The sequence below is a fragment of the Sinohyriopsis cumingii genome, chromosome 3 (genome assembly GCF_028554795.1).
Source record: "Sinohyriopsis cumingii isolate HCF-2022 chromosome 3, ASM2855479v2, whole genome shotgun sequence".
NCBI lineage: Eukaryota > Metazoa > Mollusca > Bivalvia > Unionida > Unionidae > Sinohyriopsis > Sinohyriopsis cumingii.
In genome coordinates, this window is record NC_142963.1 from 47,494,287 (window position 1) to 47,516,042 (window position 21,756).

The following is a 21,756-nucleotide window of genomic DNA, read 5'->3' on the forward strand; positions in this document are numbered from 1 at the left end:
ATACGTTTCAAATAATAGTATGCAATGTAAGAGAGATTCGCATAATCTCACGTTTGGAATACGATTAAGATTAAAAAAATCTCAAGGAATTCAGATATGTTTCAAATAATAGTATGTACTGTAAGTGAGATTCACATAATATATATTATGCAATTTAAGTGAGATTTCACATAATCTCCTATAATACAAATAAGATTCAAAATAATCGCATGCAATTGAAAATGTACTCAGTTGAAACATCATTTGGAACAAAGATATACCTCTTGACACTTGTAGAGTCGTATGATTCATAAACTGATGAACCTCACAGTTTCACCGAGTCGTTAGGTTGGCCCACACTTGTATCGGCCTCTCACACCCTACACGGATCCACCACATGTACAGACGTACGTATACACATACGTACAGCCAGCATACATCACCCTAGTATTGGTTACGTCTACATTCGTGGCTCCACCACATGTACAGACACGTATGCACATACGTATAGACAGCACGCAGCACTAAACAGCTACCGTCAGCCCTACACTTCTTCAGTCAGATCTAAACAGCCCTGAATATCTTCAGACAGCACTACACAGCCCTGAACAGCTACAATTAAACCAAACTGGTCATAATAATGGGTTCTGAAAAATCTTTAGATATATGCTAATAAATTAAACTCTAATAGCAACTTGTAATTCAACGTTCACAACGTTTCAAATCTGCGTCGTAGTAAATGTATCATTACACGATATGACATTAAAACCTGAATAAGATTCACATATCAAATAAAATATGAATTAAAAACTAACCCCTATAGCTGGAGAACTCACTGGAGAACGTTAACTCCTTGACAAGATCCAAAATGACCAGTGTCTGTTAGAAATGGAATCGACCTTAAATCCATAGGAGAGTGAGTAATAGTCAGGGTAAAATACCCGTGCATATCGTGGTTTTAATGTCTCTCGTCGCAAGTAATTTTCGACGAGATGCAATGCTAGTACAGTCGCTTACCTGGAAAAACAATTATTCACTATAGGTAACGTTGTACGCATGGACAATGAAAGATGGTCAAATCGTTCTAAGGCAAAATCAAGTCATTTCTTGCCTTATTTTGTGACAGTGAGGAACTAATGAAATCGGGACGCAGATATGCCAAGTATTATAACCGCAGAGCGCGAAATAGAAAAGCTGTTGTAGGAGATCAGGTGCTACTGCTTTTTCGTACTAGAAAAAACAAGTTGCTAGTTCAGTGGAAAGGTCACTACGAAGTTAAAGAGGCCAAGGGTGACATGGATTATAAAATTGACAGGAATAGTAATTTAAGGACATTCCATGCTAACATGCTTAGGTTGGACATCAAGAGACAGAAGCGATTAGAAACGCACCAAAGCCAGACAACAAGAATCAAGTTCGTTCGTTTCTAGATTTAGTAGGATTTTATAGAAAGTTTTTCCCAAACCTTGCATCCATTGCCAGCCCACTGTCTGGTACGTCCGCAAGAAATCTGTTTAACCAATTCTGCATGTATTCAGTCTCATTGCGACGTTTGCTCTACGGGGTGTATCGAATAGTTTCGTCAAACCGGACACGTGCTCACTCCAAGTATCCGTGTAGACTAATATGTCATCCACAAAGCTATCAACGCTTGCTAAACCCTTTAGCAACTTGGACATCAAGCGACAACGCGTGCATCGGCACCTACTAACCCGAATGGTATTACCTTGAACTCAAATACTCCTTTCTGGGTCGCAAATGCTGTCAATGCACGGGACCCTTGAACAATGGGAACCTGCCAATATCCCTTGGACAGATCCAATTTGGAAATCTATCGACTGACCAAAATCTTCGCAAACAGGCCCTCCATATCTGGCATTGGTTCTGCATCGAACACCGTGATTGTATTTAACTGTCGGAAATCTATACAGAATCGGATCGTCCCGGCTTATTTTCTGACTAGCATTACGGGAGAAGAATACGGCGAGTTGGAGGGTGTCATGGAATTGTGTATGAGTTATATCAATATGTATATCTTGTCAAAAATGTACTCGGGTTTCGTTGCAGCGTACAGCGTCACCCGAGGGTGGTATAATTTTTCGGCTCTAGTTTTTTCGAAATACTCAGCGAAACTCAGACCATGCTGCACGTGCAAATTGCCTGCGGCTGGAAAACCTAAGTACATGGCTGCGCATATCTGTCACAGCTAGTGTGCATATAGAGCAAATTATCTATAACCAAGTTACATTACGACGAGTCTTGTCAGGAGTCTTATCCCTTTACGGGAGCAAATCTCCAGTTGTAGAGGTAATGTAAGTAACGTTTCAGTTTATATTTTTGACACAATTCCGTGTTTTTCTCCAGCTGTAGAGGTAATGAAATTTAAGTATTCTTTATTACTATTCGGTTTATGACAAAATTCTTTCATACTTTAGATGTTTTAGAATTTATTCTAAGTTATACAGAGAGTCAATACTTAGGTTATACAACGCCATATTAGAAATACTGTAGTCTGGTTCGAGTTAGCTATTTGTTGTAACTGAACAGACAAATTTAATTTAATTATACGCTGCATGCATTGAACGATTAATGTAATGGGTAACGAATTCATGTGCGCGCATGCACAACATATATCAATACAGAAGTACTTAACCGTGTCATATGTACTACACGGTTTAGTTGTTATAATTTTAGCTGCCTGCCATGACTTATACATGGTTTGATGTGGAGTCACGGAACTCTGTATGGTTTCGTGTGACGTATACGCTGTGTTATGGTGACGTTGGATCGGAACTGGTTTTCTGGATGCGAGGGACCAAGGCTTCGCGACCATCGGGTCTGTGTTAAATGTGAGGGCTCTCGAGGGATCCTTCAACAGACTGAGAGGGCGGACCATGCGTGGGCGCTTCTCTGACCATTGATTTGAGCGAGTGTAACGGGAGTTTCATCTTGGACGTCAAATGGGCGCCACGATTGTTATATATATATATATATATATATATATATATATATATATATATATATATATATATATATATATATATTGTGTGTGTGTGTGTTCCACGTTGTTGTTTTCACTATTGCTATCTGAGCAAATTTTCATTCATTCCTATTGTAATATCGTTATATGAATGATCGATAGGTTCATAATTTCGATAGGTAGGTTCATAATTTCATTCATTCCTATTTCAATATCGTTATGTGAACGATCGATAGGTTCATAATTTCATGCATTTCAATGTCGTTATATGAACGATACATTCAAATTTACTTGCATTTCAAAATCGTTATTTGAACGATACATACAAATTTACATGCATTTCAATATGCCAGAAACACCTGTATCATAACCGCAGTACGAAATAGGAATTTTTTGTAGGTGATCAGTGCTACTTCTTGTTCATACTAGCACAAACAAGTTACTAGTTTAGTGGAAAGGTCCCCACGAAGTTAAAGATGTCAAGGGTGACATGGATTATATAATTGACATGAACAGTAATTTAAGGACATCCCATACTCACATGCTTTAGTTGAACATCAAGAGACAAAGCGACAATGTACAAAAAGGATCTTAAAAGTCGTTTGTACGGCAGTCATCGACGACGACGTAATAGACTCAGAAATCGAGGTTTCCCTTAAGTGTCCCTTGGGTGTTGCGAGGGAAGGGGTAGATCAAGTCAATGTGAGTGCGGAGTTGACCAAAGAGCGGCATCAATAAATTAAGGCGGCCTTGGATAAATACTCAAACGTATTCACCGACAGACCAGGTTGAACAAACTTGGGAGATATCAAAATTCATCTGAATACATCTGACCCCATTAGACGCAAAGTTTATCCGGTACCATACAACGCACGATAAGCTGTGGACAAAGAGGTGAGTAAAATGTTAGATTTAATGATGACTGAACCCTCCAACTCGCAATATTCTCCTCCCGTAATGCTGGTCAGAAAATAAGACGGGACGATCCGATTCTGTATTGACTTCCGACAGTTAAATAGAATCACGGTGTTCGATGCGAAACCAATGCCAGGTATGGAGGGTCTATTTGCGAAGTTGTCGGTCAAACGATGGATTTCCAAACTGGATCTGTCCAAGGGATATTGGCAGGTTCCGATTGTTCAAGAGCTACGTGCATTGACAGCATTTGCGATCCAAAAAGGATTATTCCAGTTCAAGGTAATGCCATTCCGGTTTGTAGGTGCCAGGATCACGTGTTGTCTCTTGATGCGTACGTTTCTGAAGGGTTTAGAAAGCATTGATAGCTTTGTGGATGATATATTAGTCTACACGGATACTTGGAGTGAGCCCGTGTCTGTCTTGACGAAACTATTCGATACACTCCGTAGAGCGAACTTCACAGTGAGACGCACTAAATGCAGTATTGGTTATATATATTTAGATTGTTTGGGTCATATGGTCAGTTGTTTGGGACAGTTGAAACCTCACCCAATGCTAGTAGTAGCGATTAGAAACGCACCAAAGCAGACAGCAAGACGCAAGCTTGTTCGTTTCTTGGCCTAGTAGGATTTTATAGAAAGTTTATCTCAAACGTTGCAGCCATTGCCAGTCCACTGTCAAATCTTACAAAAAAATGTGCGTGTAAACGTCTGCAAGACTGGGTCCGCTATTTGAACGCGAATCTGTTCGCGTACAGTTCAGCATCACGGCCGCTACGGTAAATTCCTGTGGTTGGCGTAACAGCTTGCATCACGTCGACCCCAATCACTCTGAAAACTTTGAACGCTCGGGTCACTCTGGTCATTCTAGACAATCTAAACACCGTAGATACTCAGGACACATCAGACAGCTCTACAGAGCTCTACACACTCCGGACATCCCGGACACTCCTGACACTCCGAACATGCCGAACACTCCGAAAACTCCGAACAGCTGAAGATATGCAAGTCCTGATAGTAGACCAGCTGACTGACAAGACTATCCGTAATGAAAGAGTTTTAACAGTGAGGTATTTATACAGAGATGTCGTCTGTGCACTGAAGTAAGCCGGTTCTTCCCATCGAAAGCACTTCGCACGTGCGGCATAGGATGAACAGAACTCACTATTTCGAAATACAACGCAATGTACATGTTGTTGTTGTTGTTGTTGTAGGGTTTAACGCCATTTTTCAGCACACGATAGGCTATACATGGCGGCCAGTATTAATGGTGGAGGAAGAACCTGAAAAACACCGGAAAGAACCACCGACCCTCAAGAAGCTACTGGCAAGCTTTCTCACATACCCACATTGGCTGAATCCGAGACTCGAACCTACGCAGACAGAGGTGAGATGGCAGTGATCCGTAACGGAGAGCGCTTTAGACCACTCGGCCACTCGCAATATACATAAATCGCCCTCGCGTACCGCTGTACACAAAAAATTAAACCCGAGTTCATGTATTTAATAAATAAAAGAATTTATACAATTCTGTGACATACCACAAGACAGTTTAGTGTTTTCACCCTTCGAATTGCTCTTCGGACGAAAAGATCTAGGCTCGATGTGGATACTAAGCAAGTCTTGGACAGGTGACGTCGCGAATGCAGAAATAAAACTACCTACCAGTACGTGTTAGATCTGCGATCAAAACTTGAGAGTACATGCAAGATGGCACAACTAATGAAATCAGGACGAAGATATGCCAAGTATTATAACCGCAGAGCGCTAAATAGGAAATTTGTTGTAGGAGATCAGGTGCTACTGCTTCTTCCTACTAGCACAAACAAGTTACTAGTTCATTGGAAAGATCCCTACCAAGTTAAAGAGGTCAAAGGTGACATGGATTATAACATTGACATGAACAGTAATTTTAAGACATTCCAAGATTACATGCTTAAGTTGTACAGCAAGAGACACATCGACAATGTAGAAAAAGGGGTCTTAAATGTGAGTGCGGAACTGACCAAAGACCTGCATCAACAAACTAACGCGGCCTTGGATAAATACTCGAACGTATTCACCGACAGGCCAGGTTGAATAAAGTTGGTAGACCTCACAATTCATCTGAATACATCTGACCCTATTAGAATCAAAGGTTATCCGGTACCATGCAACGCACGATAAGCTGTGGACAAAGAGGTGAGTAAAATGTTAGATTTAATGATGACTGAATCCTCCAACTTGCCATATTCTCCTCCCGTAATGCTGGTCAGAAAATAAGACGGGACGATCCGATTCTGTATTGACTTCCGACAGTTAAATAAAATCACGGTGTTCGATGCAGAACCAATGCCATATATGGAGGGTTGATTTGCGAAGTTGTCGGTCAAACGATGGATTTCCAAATTGGATCTGTCCAAGGGATATTGGCATGTTCCCATTGTTCTAGAGTACTGTGCATTGACAGCATTTACGACCCAGAAAGGACTATTTCAGTTAAAGGTAATGCCATTCGGGTTAGTATGTGCGAGTGCCACGTGTTGTTGCTTGATGCTCAAGTTGCTAAAGGGTTTAGCAAGCGTTGATAACTTTGTGTATGACATATTCCATTACACATATACTTGGAGTGAGCACGTGTCCGACTTGACGGAACTCTTCGATACACACCTTAGGGTGAACCTCACAATGAGACCCACTAAATTCAGTACTGGTTATACAGATTTCGATTGTTTGGGTCACATGGTCAGTGGTTCGGGACAGTTGAAACCTCACCCTATGCGAGTAGAAGAGATTAGAAACGCACCAAAGCCAGACAACAAGAAACAAGTTCGTTCTTTTTTTTGGTCAAGTAGGATTTTATAAAAATTTTATCCAGACCTTTGCTGCCATTGATAGCCTATTGTCTCATCTCAGAAGAATGTGCGCGGAACGTCCGCAAGACTGGGACGACTATTTCTTAAACGCGCTTCAGTTTGCGTACTGTGAAGTACCACAAGAAAGTTTTGTGTTTTCACCCTTCGAATTGCTGTACGGTAGGACAGTACGAGGCCCGATGCGGATACTAGGCAAACATTGGTCAGGTGACGTGGCGAACGAAGAAATATAACAACCTACCAGTACGTGTTAGATCTGCGAAAAAAACTTGAGAGTATATGCCAGATGGCACGTGATGAACTAATGAAATCAGGACGCAGATATGTCAAGTATTATAACCGCAGCGCGAAATAGGAAATTTGTTGTAGGAGTTCAAGTGCTACTGCTTCTTCCTACTACCACAAATAAGTTACTAGTTCAGTGGAAATGTCCCTACGAAGTTAAAGAGGCCAAGGGTGACATGGATTATATAATTGACATGAACAGTAATTTAAGGACATTCCATACTAACATGCATTGGTTGAACATCAAGAGACAAAGCGACAATGTACAAAAAGGAGTCTTAATGTCGTTGGTACGGCAGTCATCGACGACGACGTAGTAGACTCAGAAATCGAGGTTTCCCTTGAGTGTCCCTTGGGTGTTGCGAGGGAAGGGGTAGATCAAGTCAATGTGGGTGGGGAAATGACCAAAGACAAGCATCAACAAATTAACGCGCCCAAGGATAAATACCCGAACGTATTCACTTACAGGCCAAGTTAAACAAACTTTGTAGACCTCACAATTCATCTGAAAACATCTGACTCTATTAGAATCTAAGGTTATCCGGTACCATACAACTCACGATAAGCTGTGGACTAAGAGGTGATTAAAATGTCAGATTTAGGGGTGATTGAACCCTCCAACTCGCAATATTCTTCTCCCGTAATGCTGGTCAGAAAATAAGACGGGACAATCCGATTCTGTATCGACTTCCGACAGTTAAATAGAATCACGGTGTTCGATGCAGAACCAATGCCATATATGGAGAGCCTATTTCCGAAGATGTCGCGCAAACGACGGATTTCCAAATTGGATCTGTCTAATGGATATTGGCAGGTTCCCTTTGTTCACGAGTCAGGTGCATTGACAGCATTTGCGACCCAGAAAGGATTTTTTCAGTTCAAGGTAATGCCATTCGGGATAGTAGTTGCCAGTGCCACGTGTTGTCGCTTGATGCGCAAGTTGCTAAATGGTTTAACAAGCGTTTATAGCTTTGCGGATGACATATTCTTCTACATATATGCCTGGAGTGAGCCCGTGTCTGTCTTGACGAAACTCTTCGATACACTCCATAGAGCGAACCTCACAGTGAGACCCACTAAATGCAGGATTGGTTATAAAGATTTAGATTGTTTGGGTAATATGGTCAGTGGTTCGGGACAGTTGAAACCTCACCCATGCTAGTAGAAACGATTAGAAACGCACCAAGACTTTATGGAATGTTTATCCCAAACTTTTCATCCATTGTCAGCTCACTGTCTAGTCTCACGAAAAATGTGCGCGGATCATCCGCAAGACTGGGACCGCTATGTGGACGCGGTTCTGTTTGCGTACCGTGAAGTATCGCAAGAAAATTTTGTGTTTTCACCCTTCGAATTGCTGTATGTAAGAACAGTTTGAGGCCCGATGCTGATACTACGCAAACTTTGGTCAGGTGACTTCGCGAACGAGGACATATAAACTATCTACCAGTACGTGTTAGATCTGCGAGAAAAACTTGAGAGTGCATGCCAGATGGCACATGATGAACTAATGAAATCAGGACGCAGATATGCCAAGTATTATAACCGCAGCGCGAAATTGGAAATTTGTTGTAGAAGACCAGGTGCTACTGCTTCTCCCTGCTAGCACAAACAAGTTACTAGTTTAGTGGAAAGGTCCCTGCGAAGTTAAAGAGGTCAAGGATGACATGGATTATATAATTGACATGAAAAGTAATTTAAGGACATTCGATACTAGCATACTTCAGTTGAACATCAAGAGACAAAGCGACAATGTTGAAAAAGAGGTCTTAAATGTCGTTTGTACGGCAGTCATCGACGACGACGTAGTAGACTCAGAAATCGAGGTTTCCCTTGAGTGTCCCTTGGGTGTTGCGAGGGAAGGAGTAGATCAAGTCAATGTGAGTGCGGAGATGACGTAAGACCAGTATCAACAAATTAACGCGGCCTTGAATAAATACTCGAACGTATTCACCGGCAGGCCATGTTAAACAAACTTGGTAGAGCTCACAATTCATCTGAATACATCTGATCCTATTAGAATCAAAGGTTATCCGGTACCGTACAATGCACGATAAGCTGTGGAGGAAGAGGTGAGTAAAATGTTAGATTTAGGGGTGTTTGAACCCACCAACTCTCCATATTCATCTCCCGTTATGCTAGTCAGAAAATAAGACTAGATGAACCGATTCTGTTTCGATTTCCGACAGTTAAATAAAATCACGGTGTTCGATGCAGAACCAATGCCAGATATGGAGGGTCTATTTGCGAAGTTGTTGGGCAAACGATAGATTTATAAATTGGATCTGTCCAAGGGATACTGGCAGGTTTCCATTCTTCAAGAGTATTGTGCATTGCCAGCATTTCCGACCCAGAAAGGATTGTTCAAGTTCAAGGTAATGCCATTCGGGTTAGTAGGTGTCGGTGCCACGTGTTGTCGCTTGATGCGCAAGTTGCTAAAGGGTTTAGGAAGCATTGATATCTTTGTGGATGACATATTCGTTTACACGGATTACTTGGAGTAAGCACGTGTACGTCTTGACGGAACTCTTCGATACACTCCGTAGAGCGAACCTCACAGCGCGATCCACTAAATACAGTATTGGTTATACAGATTTACATTGTTTGGGTCATATGGTCAGTGGTTAGGGACAGTTGAAACCTCGCCCTATGCGAGTAGAAACGATTAGAAACGCACCAAAGCCAGACAACAAGACGCAAGTTCGTTATTTGTTTGGTCTAGTAGGATTTTATAAAAAGTGTATCCCAAACTTTGCAGCCATTGCCAGTCCACTGTCTGATCTCACAACAGAGGGACAACCAAACAGACTAGAGTTGGGCCGCCACGAGATATAGCTTTTTGTGCGCTGAAAGAGAAACTAATCAGGGAACCTATATTAAAATTGCCAGATGTTTTCAAACCCTTTATTTTAAGAATAGATGCCTCTGATAATGGGATGGGAGCAGTTTTACTGCAAGATCAAGATAACAGTAAGTTACCCGCAGCTTATTCAAGTTGGAAAGTGCTACCTAGGGAGAAAAACTATTCCTTTATTGAGAAAGAATGTTTGGTAGTAGTGTGGGGAATTGGGAAATATCATGCGTATCTTTTAGGGAAAGATTTCTTTCTCGAGACTAATCACCAACAGCTATTGTATTTACACAAGGTCAAGGTCGCTAACGCTCGATTGATGCGTTGGGCACTGACATTGCAGCCTTATCGCTTCCGTGTGTAGGCAATAAGAGTAGTTGAAAATATAGGGACAGACTACTTGAGTAGGGCATGATTGGAAATTTCGATACATTTTTACCCAGTCTAGCAAATCAAGATTAGTAATGATTTTCTTTTACTCATATTCGTAATTGCGCAAAATGTGTCTATTTTTTTTTTGGGGGGGGGATGTATTGTCACAGAATAAGGCAAGAAAATAATTCGGTTTTGCATTAAACGGTGACAATGTATATTTTACTTTGTCGACGCGTACAGAGTTAACTAGAGTAGCTTGTATTTATTACCTTGACATCTAGGTACTGTATGAGTACATCTCGCTGTAGGTCGCTCGTAGCGTGATGCCCATGTTTCTCGACATGCACGGGTACTTTACCCTTGGGTCTTGAACGTCTTGTTTTTTTATATATGTAGTATAAATAGTAAGGTTAACAACAAGGGGTACATCATCGCTTGGATCTTGTCACATAATGTCGTTTTTTAACCACAAAACTACAGCTATTGAGTCGGTGACAACTGTTAAAATAATTTTGATTCCATTTTACATTTATGCTTTTCATTGTGTTAGTGATATACTTATTTTCTTATTATCAAAAATTTGATGAAGCTTCGTTAGATAAAATAACCACGTGTAACACAATTCACTGTTAGAATTTATTCCTTTTCACGTTTAGGAGTTCACATGAAGTGCGGGTTTAATGTACTTTTTGTTAGCATAAACCATTAGGGACATTGATATACTGTAATGGACAATAGGCATTTATAGAGTGGATATTTATTCATTTCATATACATATATTCGCGTATTTTGAGTATTTTGTGTGATAGCGTATTTCCTTTATACGCTTCCAGTTTCATCTATTTGTAGCTGAAACTGGTGGAGGGGGAGGTGTAGGTGAGCCAGTCTGGAACTGGTGGAGGAGAAGGTGTAGGTGAACCAAACAGAAAATGGTGGGAGGCTTTGTTGCGCCAGACTGAAACTGGTGGGAGGTGTTGTTGCGCCAGAATGGAATTGGTGGGCTGTGTAGTTGAGCCATACTGAAACTGTTGGAGGGTGAAGTTGATCCAGTATGAATCTGGGAAGTTGAGCCGAAGTAGAACTCTGATATTTTGTGGGTTTTTTTATTCAAAGTGGGAAGTTGAACCAGAGTGCACCCGGCGTGGGTCGGAACTATGATATTTTGTTTTGTTTCATTTTATATAGCATATCGGGTATATGACTCGTCGTCATCATTATCATTGGTAATTTCAGCACTGTATAGTCACCATTTCAATCCTCGTCATTATCATTGGATATATATATATATATATATATATATATATATATATATATATATATATATATATATATATATATATATATATATATAGACTTCATTCTTTTGTGATTGTTTCATTTATTAATTTGGTGCCATCATCTTATCGAACAATATACAAGTCTCGTCATTCACACACATTGTTTGTGTTATTCATTTAGTCCAAAACTCACTCGGTTTCAATTCTGTTAAAATGCCATTTTCAATCTCTTCATCACTGATTCATGAACATTAGAGTCGTGGCTGGGTTCGAGTCTCGGATTCAGCCAATGTGGGTATGTGAGAAAGCTTGCCAATAGCTTCTCGTGGGTCGGTGGTTCTTTCCGGGGTTTTACCGGGTTCTTCCTCCACCATTAATACTGGCCGCCATGTATAGCCTATCGCGTGCTGAAAAATGGCGTTAAACCCCACAACAACAACAACAACAAGAGTCGTGGCTTTGATTGCTACTTACCTTAGCGGTGGGAAAATACCCTGTCACTGAGAAGTTTTCGTTAACCTTTATAGTAAAAACATTAAGCAATCATACCTAATCTACGAACCATTCAAGATTAATGCGAAATTGTATTTTAGAAAATAAGATCGCCATAAATTTGTCTGAACAACTCGGTTTCAATTTTGTAACAACGGTGTCGGAAGTGGGATCTTTGGATTAAGTGAATCATCATCATCATATTGTTTGTGAAAGTCTACACTTATTGTTTATATAGTATAATGTGACCTTCGTGGCAAGATAATATTCAAGTATGTGTTTATTTATTTGATGAGCTTCTTTTAGGTCCGTGGGTCCATCATAAAAGCATTCAAATACATACTGATTTTGGTTTGGTTGCATTTATCAGGAAGATGAGGCTAGTCTGTTCTGTAAAACATCTATTAAGGTTACTATCAGTCATATCACCCCTCAAGAACTTGGTTGCATTAGGCAAAGAATTCAGGTATGAGGGAGAAATTTATACAGGAAGAACCAGCCCGGGAGAGGGATGAAAGGGTAAAGGCAATGGCATTGGAAATGGAAGAAAAGGAAAGAAAGAGACAATTAGAAAGGGACTGGGAGGAAAGGCGGGTAGAGTTGGAAAAGCGGGCAAGATTGGAAGTCATAGAGGTAGAAGAAAGAATAAGGCAACTAGATCATGAATGTCAGGTAGAGTTAGCAATAGCTAGAAAAGAAGAAAACGATTCTGCCTCTTGAAAGTTAAAGGAGCCTAAATTACCCCCTTTTGACGATGAAAAAAATAACATGGATAGTTATCTTCATCGGTTTGAGCGGTACACCGAGAACTAGAAGTGGAGTCGAAATGAATGGGCACTGCAACTCAGTGCTTTATTAAAAGATTAAAGCACTGGATGTGTACTCGCGACTTCCTGGAGCCTATGTGTTCAATTACGTCGTCCTGAAGGAAGCACTTCTAAAAAGGTACGAGCTGACTGAACAAAGTGTCCGTAAAATGTTCAGGTATAGCAAGCCCGACAAGAGAGAAACCTTTTTCAGCGGTGGATTGAATGCGGCAAAGAGGCGAAAACATTTGAAGGGTTGACTGATTTCTTGCTCAGAGATCAATTGTTGAACACAGTTGGTCGGGAACTAAGTCAATTTCTGAAAGAGAAAGTCTTCTCAAATGTACACGATATGCCTAAGCAGGGTAATTGCTTTGTCGGGGCTCATGGGGGAATCCCGAACGTGCTTTCAAAAGTCTGAAAACCAGTCTACGAGACAGATGCCTAGAGTGCTTACGAAATCAGCTGGTGTTCGTAGATCAGTTAGAGACACAAGTCGTCAGCGTGTACAATGTTACTTGTGTAAGGAATGGGGTCATATTCAAGCAAAATGTCCTAAAATGAAGGGACTTACACATAAGGTAGTCGTGGCTATGCAGAATAAAGGTACATCTGCAAGTCTTATGCTGGTAGAACCAGGTATTCATTCACTTGGCACGTGTCTTGTCCTGAAGCTCGAGTACCAACTGCGAAAGGTTTCGTGAACGGTCGAGAAGTCGTAGCATTACGTGACACTTGTTGCACGGGTGTAGTGATCAAACGTAGTCTCGGGCAGGATAAACAGGATCGGTCGCATCTCCGTAGCGCGGATCACGGTAGAATCACCCTTTCTAACCGAAACTGCTGATGCCCTTTGTATGGAAAACCCTATTTATGATCTGACGATCGACAATGATGAAGGTTCCCGTCTTAGAGCCATGGCGGATTTCAGGACACCTTTGGCCCAAGTAGACGAAACGCGAGAACAAACCCGACGAGAGAAAAACGCGTTTCAGAAATTTAAAGTCCGAGTCGATCTCCGGAATTTTGCGTGATGAATTCAAACGTGAACAGGAACGCTACGAATCCATCAAAACTATTGTTGAGAAAATTGCGTTCGGCGCAAGTAAACACTGTAAGGGTGGGTGAAGCTCGAGATTCATTTGGAGGGACGAGCTGATTCATAAGGAGCTTACCTCTCCGGAGTGTGAGATGTCTTGGCAAGTACCCCAGACATACAGATCACATGTACTTAGGGTAGGACATGAGCCTAGCATGGCAGGATACCTGGGTAAGGCGCAGACCACCAGCAGTGTAGTCGCTGAATTATACAGGCCTGATGTTAATGGCGATGTCACAGGGTTCTGTCGGTCTTGTGACGTATACCAGACAACCGTATGTAAGGGAAGGGTCACAAAAGTGCCCTTAGGACACATGCCATTAATAGATACGCAGTTAAAGAGGGGCGGTTGATATTGTAGGGCCAATACAAAACGTTACCAAAAGGAAGAACAGGAATATTCTTACTCTCGTGGATTACGCAATCAGATACCACGAAGCCGTAGCGTTACCAACTATTGATACGGAACGGGTGGCTGAAGCATTAATTGCCATCTTTAGTAGGGTAGGGGTGCCAGAAGAAATCCTTACGGATTATAGTGCCCAATTCACCTCTGAACTCATGGGTGAAATAAGTAGGCTGTTGTCTGTCAAACAGCTGAACACTACACCATACCATCCGATGTGCAATGGACTGGTAGAGAAGATTAATGATACTCTGAAACATCTGCTACGAAAAATGTGCGCGGAATATCCGCAAGACTGGGGCCGCTAGTTGTATGCAGTTCTATTTGCGTACCGTGACGTACCGCAAGAAAGTTCAGAGTTTTCACCCGTCGAGTTGATGTACGGAAGAGCAGTTCCAGGCCCGATGCGCATACTATGCAAAGTTTGGTCAGATGACGTCGAGAACGAAGAAATAAAAACTACCTACCAGTACGTGTTAGATTGCGAGAAAAACTTGAGAGTATATGCCAGATGGCACGTGATTGTAACATAATTGTAACCGAGTAGGTTTTGATTAAACGAATAACGCGAACAAAATGTGATGGACGATGGAAATTTATGAAATTAATTAATAAAAATATATATATATTATAAATACAATGATTTTCTCACGCTCTTTAGATACGATTAATCCAATCACTCTACACAAAGATTCACAAATTGAAAAACGAAATATGTTTCATGTAATCTTACGTAAGGAAAGTGAGATTCAAATAACCTCATGGACTGAAAATACGTTTCAAATAATAGTATGCAATGTAAGAGAGATTCGCATAATCTCACGTTTGGAATACGATTAAGATTAAAAAATCTCAAGGAATTCAGATATGTTTCAAATAATAGTATGTACTGTAAGTGAGATTCACATAATATATATTATGCAATGTAAGTGAGATTTCACATAATCTCCTATAATACAAATAAGATTCAAAATAATCGCATGCAATTGAAAATGTACTCAGTTGAAACATTATTTGGAACAAAGATATGCCTCTTGACACTTGTACAGTCGTATGATTCATAAACTGATGAACCACACAGTTTCACCTAGTCGTTAGGTTGGCCCACACTTGTATCGGCCTCTCACACCCTACACGGATCCACCACATGTACAGACGTACGTATACACATACGTACAGCCAGCATACATCACCCTAGCATTGGTTACGTCTACATTCGTGGCTCCACCACACGTACAGACATGTATGCACATACGTATAGACAGCACGCAGCACTAAACAGTTACAGTCAGCACTAAACAGCTACCGTCAGCCCTACACTTCTTCAGTCAGATCTAAACAGCCCTGAACATCTTCAGACAGCACTACACAGCCCTGAACAGCTACAATTAAACCAAACTGGTCATAATAATGGGTTCTGAAAAATCTTTAGATATATGCTAATAAATTAAACTCTAATAGCAACTTGTAATTCAACGTTCACAACGTTTCAAATCTGCGTCGTAGTAAATGTAACATTACACGATATGACATTAAAACCTGAATAAGATTCGCATATCAAATAAAACATGAATTAAAAACTAACCCCTACAGCTGGAGAACTCAATGGAGAACGTTAACTCCTTGACAAGATCCAAAATGACCAGTGTCTGTTAGAAATGGAATCGACCTTAAATCCATAGGAGAGTGAGTAATAGTCAGGGTAAAATACCCGTGCATATCGTGGTTTTAATGTCTCTCGTCGCAAGTAGTTTTCGACGAGATGCATGCTAGTACAGTCGCTTACCTGGAAAAACAATTATTCACTATAGGTAACGTTGTACGCATGGACAATGAAAGATGGTCAAATCGTTCTAAGGCAAAATCAAGTCATTTCTTGCCTTATTTTGTGACAGTGAGGAACTAATGAAATCGGGACGCAGATATGCCAAGTATTATAACCGCAGAGCGCGAAATAGAAAAGCTGTTTTAGGAGATCAGGTGCTACTGCTTTTTCGTACTAGAAGAAACAAGTTGCTAGTTCAGTGGAAAGATCACTACGAAGTTAAAGAGGCCAAGGGTGACATGGATTATAAAATTGACAGGAACAGTAATTTAAGGACATTCCATGCTAACATGCTTAGGTTGGACATCAAGAGACAGAAGCGATTAGAAACGCACCAAGACTTTATGGAATGTTTATCCCAAACTTTGCATCCATTGTCAGCTCATTGTCTAGTCTCACGAAAAATGTGCGCGGATCATCCGCAAGACTGGGACCGCTATGTGGACGCGGTTCTGTTTGCGTACCGTGAAGTATCGCAAGAAATTTTTGTGTTTTCACCCTTCGAATTGCTGTATGTAAGAACAGTTTGAGGCCCGATGCTGATACTACGCAAACTTTGGTCAGGTGACTTCGCGAACGAGGACATATAAACTACCTACCAGTACGTGTTAGATCTGCGAGAAAAACTTGAGAGTGCATGCCAGATGGCACATGATGAACTAATGAAATCAGGACGCAGATATGCCAAGTATTATAACCGCAGCGCGAAATTGGAAATTTGTTGTAGAAGACCAGGTGCTACTGCTTCTCCCTGCTAGCACAAACAAGTAACTAGTTTAGTGGAAATGTCCCTGCGAAGTTAAAGAGGTCAAGGATGACATGGATTATATAATTGACATGAAAAGTAATTTAAGGACATTCGATACTAGCATGCTTCAGTTGAACATCAAGAGACAAAGCGACAATGTTGAAAAAGAGGTCTTAAATGTCGTTTGTACGGCAGTCATCGACGACGACGTAGTAGACTCAGAAATCGAGGTTTCCCTTGAGTGTCCCTTGGGTGTTGCGAGGGAAGGAGTAGATCAAGTCAATGTGAGTGCGGAGATGACGTAAGACCAGTATCAACAAATTAACGCGGCCTTGAATAAATACTCGAACGTATTCACCGGCAGGCCATGTTAAACAAACTTGGTAGAGCTCACAATTCATCTGAATACATCTGATCCTATTAGAATCAAAGGTTATCCGGTACCGTACAATGCACGATAAGCTGTGGAGGAAGAGGTGAGTAAAATGTTAGATTTAGGGGTGTTTGAACCCACCAACTCTCCATATTCATCTCCCGTAATGCTAGTCAGAAAATAAGACTAGATGAACCGATTCTGTTTCGATTTCCGACAGTTAAATAAAATCACTGTGTTCGATGCAGAACCAATGCCAGATATGGAGGGTCTATTTGCGAGGTTGTTGGGCAAACGATAGATTTATAAATTGGATCTGTCCAAGGGATACTGGCAGGTTTCCATTGTTCAAGAGTACTGTGCATTGCCAGCATTTCCGACCCAGAAAGGATTGTTCAAGTTCAAGGTAATGCCATTCGGGTTAGTAGGTGTCGGTGCCACGTGTTGTCGCTTGATGCGCAAGTTGCTAAAGGGTTTAGGAAGCATTGATATCTTTGTGGATGACATATTCGTTTACACGGATTACTTGGAGTAAGCACGTGTACGTCTTGACGGAACTCTTCGATACACTCCGTAGAGCGAACCTCACAGCGCGATCCACTAAATACAGTATTGGTTATACAGATTTACATTGTTTGGGTCATATGGTCAGTGGTTAGGGACAGTTGAAACCTCGCCCTATGCGAGTAGAAACGATTAGAAACGCACCAAAGCCAGACAACAAGACGCAAGTTCGTTATTTGTTTGGTCTAGTAGGATTTTATAAAAAGTTTATCCCAAACTTTGCAGCCATTGCCAGTCCACTGTCTGATCTCACAACAGAGGGACAACCAAACAGACTAGAGTTGGGCCGCCACGAGATATAGCTTTTTGTGCGCTGAAAGAGAAACTAATCAGGGAACCTATATTAAAATTGCCAGATGTTTTCAAACCCTTTATTTTAAGAATAGATGCCTCTGATAATGGGATGGGAGCAGTTTTACTGCAAGATCAAGATAACAGTAAGTTACCCGCAGCTTATTCAAGTTGGAAAGTGCTACCTAGGGAGAAAAACTATTCCTTTATTGAGAAAGAATGTTTGGTAGTAGTGTGGGGAATTGGGAAATATCATGCGTATCTTTTAGGGAAAGATTTCTTTCTCGAGACTAATCACCAACAGCTATTGTATTTACACAAGGTCAAGGTCGCTAACGCTCGATTGATGCGTTGGGCACTGACATTGCAGCCTTATCGCTTCCGTGTGTAGGCAATAAGAGTAGTTGAAAATATAGGGACAGACTACTTGAGTAGGGCATGATTGGAAATTTCGATACATTTTTACCCAGTCTAGCAAATCAAGATTAGTAATGATTTTCTTTTACTCATATTCGTAATTGCGCAAAATGTGTCTATTTTTTTTTTGGGGGGGGGGGATGTATTGTCACAGAATAAGGCAAGAAAATAATTCGGTTTTGCATTAAACGGTGACAATGTATATTTTACTTTGTCGACGCGTACAGAGTTAACTAGAGTAGCTTGTATTTATTACCTTGACATCTAGGTACTGTATGAGTACATCTCGCTGTAGGTCGCTCGTAGCGTGATGCCCATGTTTCTCGACATGCACGGGTACTTTACCCTTGGGTCTTGAACGTCTTGTTTTTTTATATATGTAGTATAAATAGTAAGGTTAACAACAAGGGGTACATCATCGCTTGGATCTTGTCACATAATGTCGTTTTTTAACCACAAAACTACAGCTATTGAGTCGGTGACAACTGTTAAAATAATTTTGATTCCATTTTACATTTATGCTTTTCATTGTGTTAGTGATATACTTATTTTCTTATTATCAAAAATTTGATGAAGCTTCGTTAGATAAAATAACCACGTGTAACACAATTCACTGTTAGAATTTATTCCTTTTCACGTTTAGGAGTTCACATGAAGTGCGGGTTTAATGTACTTTTTGTTAGCATAAACCATTAGGGACATTGATATACTGTAATGGACAATAGGCATTTATAGAGTGGATATTTATTCATTTCATATACATATATTCGCGTATTTTGAGTATTTTGTGTGATAGCGTATTTCCTTTATACGCTTCCAGTTTCATCTATTTGTAGCTGAAACTGGTGGAGGGGGAGGTGTAGGTGAGCCAGTCTGGAACTGGTGGAGGAGAAGGTGTAGGTGAACCAAACAGAAAATGGTGGGAGGCTTTGTTGCGCCAGACTGAAACTGGTGGGAGGTGTTGTTGCGCCAGAATGGAATTGGTGGGCTGTGTAGTTGAGCCATACTGAAACTGTTGGAGGGTGAAGTTGATCCAGTATGAATCTGGGAAGTTGAGCCGAAGTAGAACTCTGATATTTTGTGGGTTTTTTTATTCAAAGTGGGAAGTTGAACCAGAGTGCACCCGGCGTGGGTCGGAACTATGATATTTTGTTTTGTTTCATTTTATATAGCATATCGGGTATATGACTCGTCGTCATCATTATCATTGGTAATTTCAGCACTGTATAGTCACCATTTCAATCCTCGTCATTATCATTGGATATATATATATATATATATATACTTCATTCTTTTGTGATTGTTTCATTTATTAATTTGGTGCCATCATCTTATCGAACAATATACAAGTCTCGTCATTCACACACATTGTTTGTGTTATTCATTTAGTCCAAAACTCACTCGGTTTCAATTCTGTTAAAATGCCATTTTCAATCTCTTCATCACTGATTCATGAACATTAGAGTCGTGGCTGGGTTCGAGTCTCGGATTCAGCCAATGTGGGTATGTGAGAAAGCTTGCCAATAGCTTCTCGTGGGTCGGTGGTTCTTTCCGGGGTTTTACCGGGTTCTTCCTCCACCATTAATACTGGCCGCCATGTATAGCCTATCGCGTGCTGAAAAATGGCGTTAAACCCCACAACAACAACAACAACAAGAGTCGTGGCTTTGATTGCTACTTACCTTAGCGGTGGGAAAATACCCTGTCACTGAGAAGTTTTCGTTAACCTTTATAGTAAAAACATTAAGCAATCATACCTAATCTACGAACCATTCAAGATTAATGCGAAATTGTATTTTAGAAAATAAGATCGCCATAAATTTGTCTGAACAACTCGGTTTCAATTTTGTAACAACGGTGTCGGAAGTGGGATCTTTGGATTAAGTGAATCATCATCATCATATTGTTTGTGAAAGTCTACACTTATTGTTTATATAGTATAATGTGACCTTCGTGGCAAGATAATATTCAAGTATGTGTTTATTTATTTGATGAGCTTCTTTTAGGTCCGTGGGTCCATCATAAAAGCATTCAAATACATACTGATTTTGGTTTGGTTGCATTTATCAGGAAGATGAGGCTAGTCTGTTCTGTAAAACATCTATTAAGGTTACTATCAGTCATATCACCCCTCAAGAACTTGGTTGCATTAGGCAAAGAATTCAGGTATGAGGGAGAAATTTATACAGGAAGAACCAGCCCGGGAGAGGGATGAAAGGGTAAAGGCAATGGCATTGGAAATGGAAGAAAAGGAAAGAAAGAGACAATTAGAAAGGGACTGGGAGGAAAGGCGGGTAGAGTTGGAAAAGCGGGCAAGATTGGAAGTCATAGAGGTAGAAGAAAGAATAAGGCAACTAGATCATGAATGTCAGGTAGAGTTAGCAATAGCTAGAAAAGAAGAAAACGATTCTGCCTCTTGAAAGTTAAAGGAGCCTAAATTACCCCCTTTTGACGATGAAAAAAATAACATGGATAGTTATCTTCATCGGTTTGAGCGGTACACCGAGAACTAGAAGTGGAGTCGAAATGAATGGGCACTGCAACTCAGTGCTTTATTAAAAGATTAAAGCACTGGATGTGTACTCGCGACTTCCTGGAGCCTATGTGTTCAATTACGTCGTCCTGAAGGAAGCACTTCTAAAAAGGTACGAGCTGACTGAACAAAGTGTCCGTAAAATGTTCAGGTATAGCAAGCCCGACAAGAGAGAAACCTTTTTCAGCGGTGGATTGAATGCGGCAAAGAGGCGAAAACATTTGAAGGGTTGACTGATTTCTTGCTCAGAGATCAATTGTTGAACACAGTTGGTCGGGAACTAAGTCAATTTCTGAAAGAGAAAGTCTTCTCAAATGTACACGATATGCCTAAGCAGGGTAATTGCTTTGTCGGGGCTCATGGGGGAATCCCGAACGTGCTTTCAAAAGTCTGAAAACCAGTCTACGAGACAGATGCCTAGAGTGCTTACGAAATCAGCTGGTGTTCGTAGATCAGTTAGAGACACAAGTCGTCAGCGTGTACAATGTTACTTGTGTAAGGAATGGGGTCATATTCAAGCAAAATGTCCTAAAATGAAGGGACTTACACATAAGGTAGTCGTGGCTATGCAGAATAAAGGTACATCTGCAAGTCTTATGCTGGTAGAACCAGGTATTCATTCACTTGGCACGTGTCTTGTCCTGAAGCTCGAGTACCAACTGCGAAAGGTTTCGTGAACGGTC